We start from the raw sequence: 10,104 nt of genomic DNA on the forward strand, positions 1-10,104 counted from the left end.
ATACTTACTCTCACAAATGCACTATCATTATACATAGAGCACCGTCAATTTGACGTGTCATACACACTTAAGTGTAACAAAATGAGAAGCTACAATTTGTGTTTGCCATCTACATTGTATGTATGTATGTTTGTACGTGGGTATGTTTGTATGTGTGTTTGATTGTATGTTTTATTGTTTGTATATGTGTATGTATTTAGGCACGTATGTATGTATGTATGTGCGATTTCCTCTCTAAAGATAGATTGGCGTAAGGCAGTTTTACGATTGGCTGTTTGATCGTTTGCTTGATTGGAAAATGTTTTAGTCCAGTTCATTGGTTGACTTGAATGACGATGGATTGATTGATTGATTGACTGATCGATTGATTGATCGATCGATCGATTGATTGATTGATCGATTGAACGATTGATCGATTGATTGATTGACTAACAAGAATGATTTTGCCAAAAGTATATTTGGATAACAGAATATTTAATAATAATATTTATCAGAATATTTGGATAACAAAAGAAGTTTCTTGTTGAAATAATAAATGATAAGTTATTTGATTCGATCCACTTAAATTGGTAAGTTTTTTTGGTTAATTTGAAATTATTTCATTCATAATTAGTTTGTTCGTTGGACCGGTCTGAATTGATTGATTGATGGCGGGTTCACTCGGCGTTTGTATCTAATTGAGTTTGACGAGTTGATTGATTGATTGATCGACTGATTAATTTATTATCCAACTGTTTAATAGATCGATTGGTTGATTAATTAGCCGGTTGAAAAAAAGCGTTTTTGAACGTTAAAGTTATTCAAATATGTGTGTTTTTTTTGTTGATTTGTTGATAGATTAATGAGAATGATTGATTGATTAATGGATTAATTTGTTGATTGACTGTTCAACAATAATAAACTTATTTATTGAGTTTCAGGTTTGTTTATTTATAGTCCGTTAATAATTTAGCTAGCTGATATACTTTATAAGTTGATATTAAAATGATGTTTAAGAAGACGGAAAAGCGTTTAATTAACGTGTAGCTTGTATGAGAAATTCTGCACGAATGACAAGTTTTTATATGTTTTTGAACTTGGTCAAAACAGCTTTGCGGAATATTTCAACATTAGCTGCTATCTCTGAATTATCTTGCAGTTTTTCATGAATTGCTTTTTTTTTAAAAAAGATGATTCATTAGCTGGTTAATTGTGTTAATATTTAAACGACTTTCTGGATATTGATCCCCAAAATGTCATCACAGGGGAAGTTTCAAACGCCTTATGATTCATGCCAGGTACACCTTATTTACTTTCTATTCCGTAACTAGCTATGATTCATTATGTTTTATGTATTTGTATTTAAGGTGCCGATAAATTCTTGTATTTGAATTATATAATGATGAGGGGGATGACGATGATGATGTTGATGGCTGTCGAGAGAATGATGGTGATGATGATGATTAAGATGTTTGAGTTTATGTTGCGCAATAATGGCTAAAATGATGATGGTGATGATGTAATAGTATTGTGACGATGAAGATGATAATGATAAATATGATGATGATGATGATGAGGAAGAGGAGGAGAAAAAAGAGAATGATGATGACTATGATGAAGAGGAGGATGATGACGACAACGACAACAATGACGAAAATAAAGATGGCATTATTATAAAGCATTTCTTTTCTCTCCCTAATAGTTCTTAGATTATAATGGAGTCAGCGATTTGGATGATGATGATGATGATTACGAAAAGATGATGATGACGATACAAATGTGATGATGATGATTAAGATGATGATGATGACGATGATGATGACTTTGATGATGCCAAAATGTTTACTGAAATTACCCTGTAATGAAACGAGGTGATGATAAAAAACTGAAGATGGAATGATGATATAACATGGTGTCGTGATAGATAAAGAGATGAAAAAATACAATACAGTACAGTGATAATAAGATATGATGGGTAACTATCATATGATAGTGACTCGGTGATGATGATGAAGATGATTAAAAATGCGATGTTTGGTTTATGGTGGGTGGATGAACCCGACATCACTGCTAATTACTGAGCTGATGATGCTAGTATGAGAGTGAGAGAGAGAAACCTAGCTGATGATGATTGTGATGATGATGAATATGATGATGATGATGATAATGAATATGAAGATGATAATGATAATGAATATAATGATGATGGTGATAATGAATATGATGATAATAATGATGGTGATGATAGAGATGATTGTGATGATTCAGATGATGAAAATAATAATAGTGATGATAATGGTGGTGGTTGTAATGATAGTAATGATGATGACGATGATGATGCACGTCATAACATTGGTGATCGCAGCCGAAATGTCTTTTAGTTACAAGTCAATGATAATAATGTTAACAGAAGATAAGAATAAAAAAGATAAAATAGATGATAATTAATGGGACTGAAATATTTAAAATTATTATTATTATTGTTGTTGTTGTTGTTGTTACTCATATTGCTATTACTATCATCATCAAAATAATCATTCTTATACAAAAAAAATAAAACAAATAATGAAAAAAAACCAAAAATACAAAAAAATGATAATGATGATAATGTATTAGTGGCTTCACATGTTGCCAGTGTAACACAAAGCCAATTCATTTGACCGCCATCACGCAATCCATACTAACATACATACATACATACATACATACATACATACATACATACATACATACATACATACATACATACATACATACATACATACATACAAACATACATACATACATACATACATACATACATACATACATACATACATACATACATGCAGCTGTCGATGCTTTGTCATACGGTGTACCACAGGATTCCGTCTTAGGTCCCATTCTCTTTTTGCTTTATACAGCAGATGTCTACACAATAATTGAGTCGTACAATTTCAGGTTTCAGGTTTCATGCATTTGCTGACGACATCCAAATAATAGCCAACTCCTCTCCCTCGTCGTTTGATGATTTAGTATCGTGTTTATCAGCCATTGGTGTTTGGATGATGGGGCACAGATTAAAGTTGAACCAATGCAAGACCCAGTTTTTGCCTGTGGGTACATGGCAACAAGTGAATAGAGTGGGTATCAACACTATCAGAATAAAGGAATCTGTCATCGAATTTTTTGCGTCAGCACGAAATCTTGGATTTATTTTTGATACAAACATGACAATGCAATTACACATAAAGTTGTTGAAAAAATGTACTTACCAATTGAGAAAATTGAGACTCATCAAAGGATCTCTAAATATGCATACACTGCAATGTTTAATTCACTCGTTCATTCACTCGAGGATCGATTATTGCAACAGTTTATTCTAACCCTCATTCTTATTCATGGAAATATTATAGATATCCGATATAGGCCAAACCCACCAAGTTTAAGTAGAATAGCTGCAAGAATTATAGATCCAGCAACTGGTGCTTCAACATGAGCTTTTGGTAGACAAAGATGAGTTAAGTATATTGGGAGTTTTACTAGGAACCCTATAATACATAGTAGCCATAAATATTTATTATAGAATGGGTAAATTAGTTGCCTATGCATTATAAAATTTGACCTATTAGAATAATAGGTGATTATAAGCAAGCATACAAGTATTGGTAGGGATGCTAGAACTGTATATATAATTAGATAAAGTCTAGCTTGTAGTCGTTCTGGTTGATATCCTCACTTTGTAATTAAAATTGCTGTTGGAATTAATGAGGCCTCAAACCACACATAAAAGTATAGGATTTTGGACGAGGAAAAGCATAAAAATAGGATAAAATTAAGCACTATAACAGTGATAATAAAGTATTTATCCATATTTTTTGTATGATTAATTTTGTATCTTGCTAAAATTATTATGGCTGAGATTCAAAATATTAGGATTAGATAAAGTCTAGCTTGTAGTCGTTCTGGTTGATATCCTATTCTATGGTTTACCCAAAAAGTATGTTGCACAGTTACAATTAATTCAAAATCGGGCTGCCAAGTTGTTAACTGGTGGTTCATATTTTGATCATGTTACTCCTATTCTCTTCAATTTTCATTAGTTGCCCGTTCAACAAAGAATTGTCTTCAAAATTGCCCTACTGGTGTATAAAAGCATTAATGGATTAGCGCCGAAATATTTAATGGATCGAATTGTTCCAAGAAATGCATCGTTACAGTGTCAGAAGTTACGGTCAAACGATTTAGATTTGTTAACAATTCGACAAACTCAGCTTGCTGTTGGTTGCAGAGATTTCGCTGTTATGGGACCGAAGATTTGGAACAGTTTTCCGGTCGACTTGCGTAATCGTAGGTTGTCAATTACTGAATTTCGAAGAAAGCTAAAGAACCATCTTTCCAGACAAACTTTTCATGATATGATTTGATTGAAGTGAAACATTTAATCAACTTTTGCATTAGCGCATTTAATCAACTTTTACATTGTTAGCGCCTTTGAGAACAATAAAGGGCGCTTTATATATAAATAATCTAATAATAATAATAATACATACATACATATATACATACATACATACATACATACATACATACAAACAAACAAACATACATACACACATAATATATATATTTATAGCAATGTTGGTATTAATAATAAATAACATTTAATTATTCTAATATTAACATTTTATTAATATTTGCTACATATTTCAAATTTTATTTTGGAAATAATTTTAAAATTGTTCTCAGACTCGAATGTAAGAAATGTTAATTGTACGCTTCACTGAGCAACAAAGGCCAGTTGACGTAGAGGCACACACACAAAAAAATAAATTAAATAAAAATTTAAATATTTGAAACTTTGAAAAATAAAAATTGGTTAGTATTTTTTACTTATGAATGTTTATTTAAAACAATTCCCATAGTCGTTATTCATACAATTGGATGCATTTTTCACGGGCAATAACTTACAAACGCCGTCCTCTGCTTTATGAATATTTAATGGATTGCTGTTGTCTTCCAGTATCTAAGGATGACAATATTTTCCATACAGTTGTATTTACGATTTTTTCATTCCAATGTTGTTTATACCTCGTAATTGTAGTTATGGTTATAATTTGTTTGCCTTTTATTTCTTTTTATTTATTTGTTTTTTTTTATTTATTGTAGTCGTTGGAGTCTACGTGACTTAAATACATCTGTTCAGTCATAAAATAAACCACACACGCGCACGCACGCACGCACGCACGCACACAAACACATACATACATCCATGGTATAAATTGTATTGTATACATACAACCACGTGCACACAGATGCGTACGCGCACATACACACACGTACATGACTGCATATTGCATACGGAAACTAAACTAAACCTCCTGAAGCAAGGATTGAAAAGTGGATATTAAAGGATCAACAAAATGAATGCAGAAACGAACGTGCGTGAAAATAACACACAGGGCATAAAACCACACACACGCACACAGCACGCACACAGCACGCACGCACATGTAGAAAAAACACATCCAAACTCACATTCCTTTACAGACTACACAGAAAATGTACACAAACGCAGGAGTAAATAGAGACAAAAAACATACAAACCGACAGAGACACAGTCAAAGACGCGTATACACACACACACACATTGTCTGACATACTCAGCATACAAACGAGAGTGAACAATGTTCGTTCGTGTAAAGTGGCCTCCTCTCCTCGACCGCCGATTGCGCGGGTTGAAAGTTCAATGCAACGAACTTGATCAAATGAAAAATTGATTCATGGCCACAGAAAGACCCACGCGTGACGTAATGATGACGTATCGCGGCATAGATACTCCGAACAAACCATAGATCTAATAGCAGCAGCGGGCGATAACGGAATATATCGTAAAGAAAATATAATATTTAAAATATTTTTCTTTCTTTTTATCTATATCGGTGATTTTACCTTTGTCATTGTCACGCACGTGTAAAAAAGCGCAGGTTATTTATTAACGAACAATAACAGCAGGGCATAGTAAATAATAACCATGTGTAATAAACAAACAACAATATTTTTCATTCACTTTTTTCTCTTTATCTTTCTATGCTGTTTTTGACTTATACTTCTTTGCATTTTTTCTCAAGTGCTATGTATTATGTTTATATTTTTCTACCTTTCTCTTGTACAGTCTCGTAATTTTTATGTTTTGTCTCTCTGTTTGTCTCTCCCGCTCCCTTTTTTTGTCTCTCTCTCTTTCTCCCTTTCCCTTTCTTTTTCATCTTTCTCTTTCTATGGAAAAAACATTACTACCATTACTACTACTACTACCACCATTACTACTTCTACTACTACTGCTACTACCTACCACCACCCTCACTACACCTACTAACAATACAAAGACACAGGAAGAATAGAATAGAATCATCAGAATGAGTAAGGCAGATGGCGATAATGAATCGGAAAATGATGACGACGATAATAATGGGGAAGATGAGGGAGATGCGAGTGACAACGACGACGACGATGATGGAGATTACTTGCCGACTTGCCAAAACGCCGGCAGAGGCAATAAAGTTTATTGAAAACATCAGTTTGGGAGGACCGCGCGCGCAACATCACAAACATACATTTCCTTTTTCAAAAACATTTCCTTTATTTTTTTCCTTTTGTTTTTCTTGATGTTTTTTTTTCATTTTTTTTGTGTTTCCTGTTCTAATTTTTTTAACTTTTATACATTTTTCCTCAAATTTTTTTCTAGAAACAGTTGTGTTACATTGTTTCTTTAGAAGGTGTTTTTTTTCATTTATATTTATTGCTAATACTTTGCTTATTTTAAGCATTTATTTTTGACATTTGTGAAAATTATTTTAAATTCAACCGCAACAAACTTGTTGATTGAAATTAACCATTGTTAGTTTTCACACACACACTACACACACACACGCAGTCACGTACACACACGCATACACACATGCACACACGTACACACACGCATACACACACGCACACACGTACACTACACACACGCACACACGTACACACACACACACACACACAAGCAAACACAATAACCTCCACACTTTTATTTTTCCTCAATCTATTACCTTTAAAACGTCTCAAATTTGTATTCGATTTTATCTTTCAACATTTTTTTCTCCAAAATTTCGTATAACGACAAATTGTTTCATCTTGTTTTTCAAATTTTTCCAGTGCCTGGTAATGGCTTCGCAAATGAAATTACAAAATTGCCGACGACAAAAAAGTTATCGTTTTACGTTATTGGAAAGGAAAAAATTTTTGAAAAAAATTGAGAAAAAAATGTCTCCTCATGAGTTTGCCGACTAATAAAATATTTCCACTTTAAATCTTCTCAAACGCAATTTTCCTTTAGTTGCATTTTCAGTTGAAAATTTGAAAGAAACTGTGTAATTAAATTATCTATCGGCATAAAATACCATGTAATTCTTGTAAAGATTACATTAGGATCAGTGCAATAAGTACTCGAAATTCATGTTCGTTGTTCGTTCATGAAATTTACTTAAGTAAATATGTACACAACACACGCACGCACACACACACACATACACACACATTCATACATACGTACACACGTACATACATACACATAAATTCATACATACAATGCATATGCGTACATGTTGAATGCAAAATTTAAACATGCATATATGTAAATAAATGTGTATTGACACGGATGAAATCATTTCAAGTGTGCTCCTCATACATTTGATCCAATATATTTAATGAAATAAAAGCCAAATGCTGATGACATAGTAGAAACGCAACGTCATGTTTCGCTAGTTACTGTGACAAGCAATAGCGCGGTGACTTGCTTCAAAAGCAAAGAGAATCCTGACTGAAAAACATTTTACTGTGCGATTTTAGCGTCAAGGAAAGAATTTTCACCTATCACATGCAATGCTGCTGATACTTCCAAGAATTGTAAAAAATGAAAAATAAAAATAATTTTTATTGTTATTATTTTTAATATTATAATAATAATTTCAATATTGGCAGTAATTTTCTTATTTTTTTAAAGCCCACCTATTTAAGCATTAACCTATGTTAGCGTTCGTGAGTATATGTACCAGTCTGTTTTTATGTACGTATGCAAGAGAAAAGATACTAAAACTACAAAGACTTTCATAAAAATCATGTTCCGGTTTGAGAATTTATGTAACGCCGATCTGCGTGCGTGTAATTAGATTCCGCGCGCAATTTCAGTTCTATGCACTCTACGGTATTTGTTTTAATATCTTTGTTGCTATGGTTCTTAATGTTATTATTGTAATTTTTTTGTTGCTATTATCCTCGTGTTATTATTATTATTATGGTTGATGTTGTTGTATTTGTTGTTGACATTGTGTAAGAGGTTAATTATTTGGTATTTTTTGGTGGTTATTGTAGATGATGAAGTGGATGATTTTGTGCTCTTGATGTAATTTTGTTGATATTATTATTGTTGTTAGCGTCATATTTCAATTTTTGCTGTTGCGTTCAAAAGTGAACTTCAATTGGCATTTTTGTTTCAGACTGTTGTTGTTGTTATTTGAGATGTTGTTGCTGTTATTATTATTTGAGATGTTGTTGTTGTTGATGTTGTTTTTGTTGTTGTTTGTTGTTGATGTTGTTGTTGTTGTAATGATCACTCGATGCCAGTAACAATGTTGCTTATATAAAATAATATAAATAATATAACAAAAAGTGTTACAGATTCTTAGTCTACGCTATTGCAAAAAAACTATCCTTTTTTGGAAATTCCGTCTGTATAATTAGGATTTTTTCTTAGAAAATACTCGCGACTATGCTAATGACGACATCGATGACGTCACCGCAACAATTGAAGTCGCGCCATAAAAGTGAGCATTAACTATAATAAAAATACTACTACGACTGCTGCTACTACTACAGCTACTACTACTAATATTATTACTACTACCTAAACTACTTTTGCTACTACTACAATACTACAACAACAACCACTACTACATATACTATTACTCCAACCCAAACTACTGCAACCACCACCACCACCACCACCATTCCTACTACTACTACTACTACTACTAATACTACTACTACTATTACTACAACTACTACTACTACAACTACTACTACTACATTGTTTGTTATATATGTTAAAGAAATAATGATATAATAATAAAATACGATTCAAAAATATTAAAAAACTAAACCGTAAACTGATCAAAGCTGAATATGACGTGATATTTCAACTATATTTATGGCGGTATAATTTCACAATAATACGTACGACTTCATATCACTATTAGTATTGTAGCGGTTATATGTTACTTTCAGTAGGAATACTATTAAGCATTACTACAGGCAATGTTAGCCATGCTTAATGGATAATACAAAAAAGATGACGGTGATGCTTCTATGTAGCAAATTGATTGATAGTCTTTCAACGCTACTCCAGTTTCTAAAGATGACGATGACGACGACGATGAGGATAATGACGATGAATATATGATTATGTGACGGTGACGACGATGATGATGATTATGGGGTGATGATAATTCTGCTAATGGTGTTAGGCAAGATAATGATGATTTATTTGTAGTACTATTATTATTAGTATAAATAGTAATTGCTGTAGTAGTAGAAGTAATAATTGTAGTAGTAACAGCAGCAGCAGCAGCAGCAGCAGTAGTAGTAGTAGTAGTAGTAGTAGTAGTAGTGGTAGTAGAAACGGCAACAGTAATTGAATTAATTAATCAACTGATTTCATCCCAACCAACAATTTGAAGGCGGCATTTAAAATTAAAATGTAATTTGCTGAGAGCTGGACTCCTATGACAGCCAAGTTTTTTTTTCTCGAAAACCATTCAAAAGAAGTAAGAACTTTTATTAATGTCACTTTAGACGTTATTATAAAAACATTTTCAATATTTTAACCACTGCTACTACTATTAGTATTAACAATACTACTACTACTACTACTACTACCACTACTACTCCTACCACTAATACAACTATTACTACTACTACTACTACTATTTATGTTGCTACTATTGCAGCTACTACCGTTACTACTTTTTCTACACTACTACTAATATTACTACTGCGGCTACTTTTACTACTACTACTGCTGCTGCTGCTCCTACTACTACTTCTATT

The sequence above is a fragment of the Helobdella robusta genome (genome assembly GCF_000326865.2).
Source record: "Helobdella robusta unplaced genomic scaffold HELROscaffold_10, whole genome shotgun sequence".
Taxonomy (NCBI): domain Eukaryota; kingdom Metazoa; phylum Annelida; class Clitellata; order Rhynchobdellida; family Glossiphoniidae; genus Helobdella; species Helobdella robusta.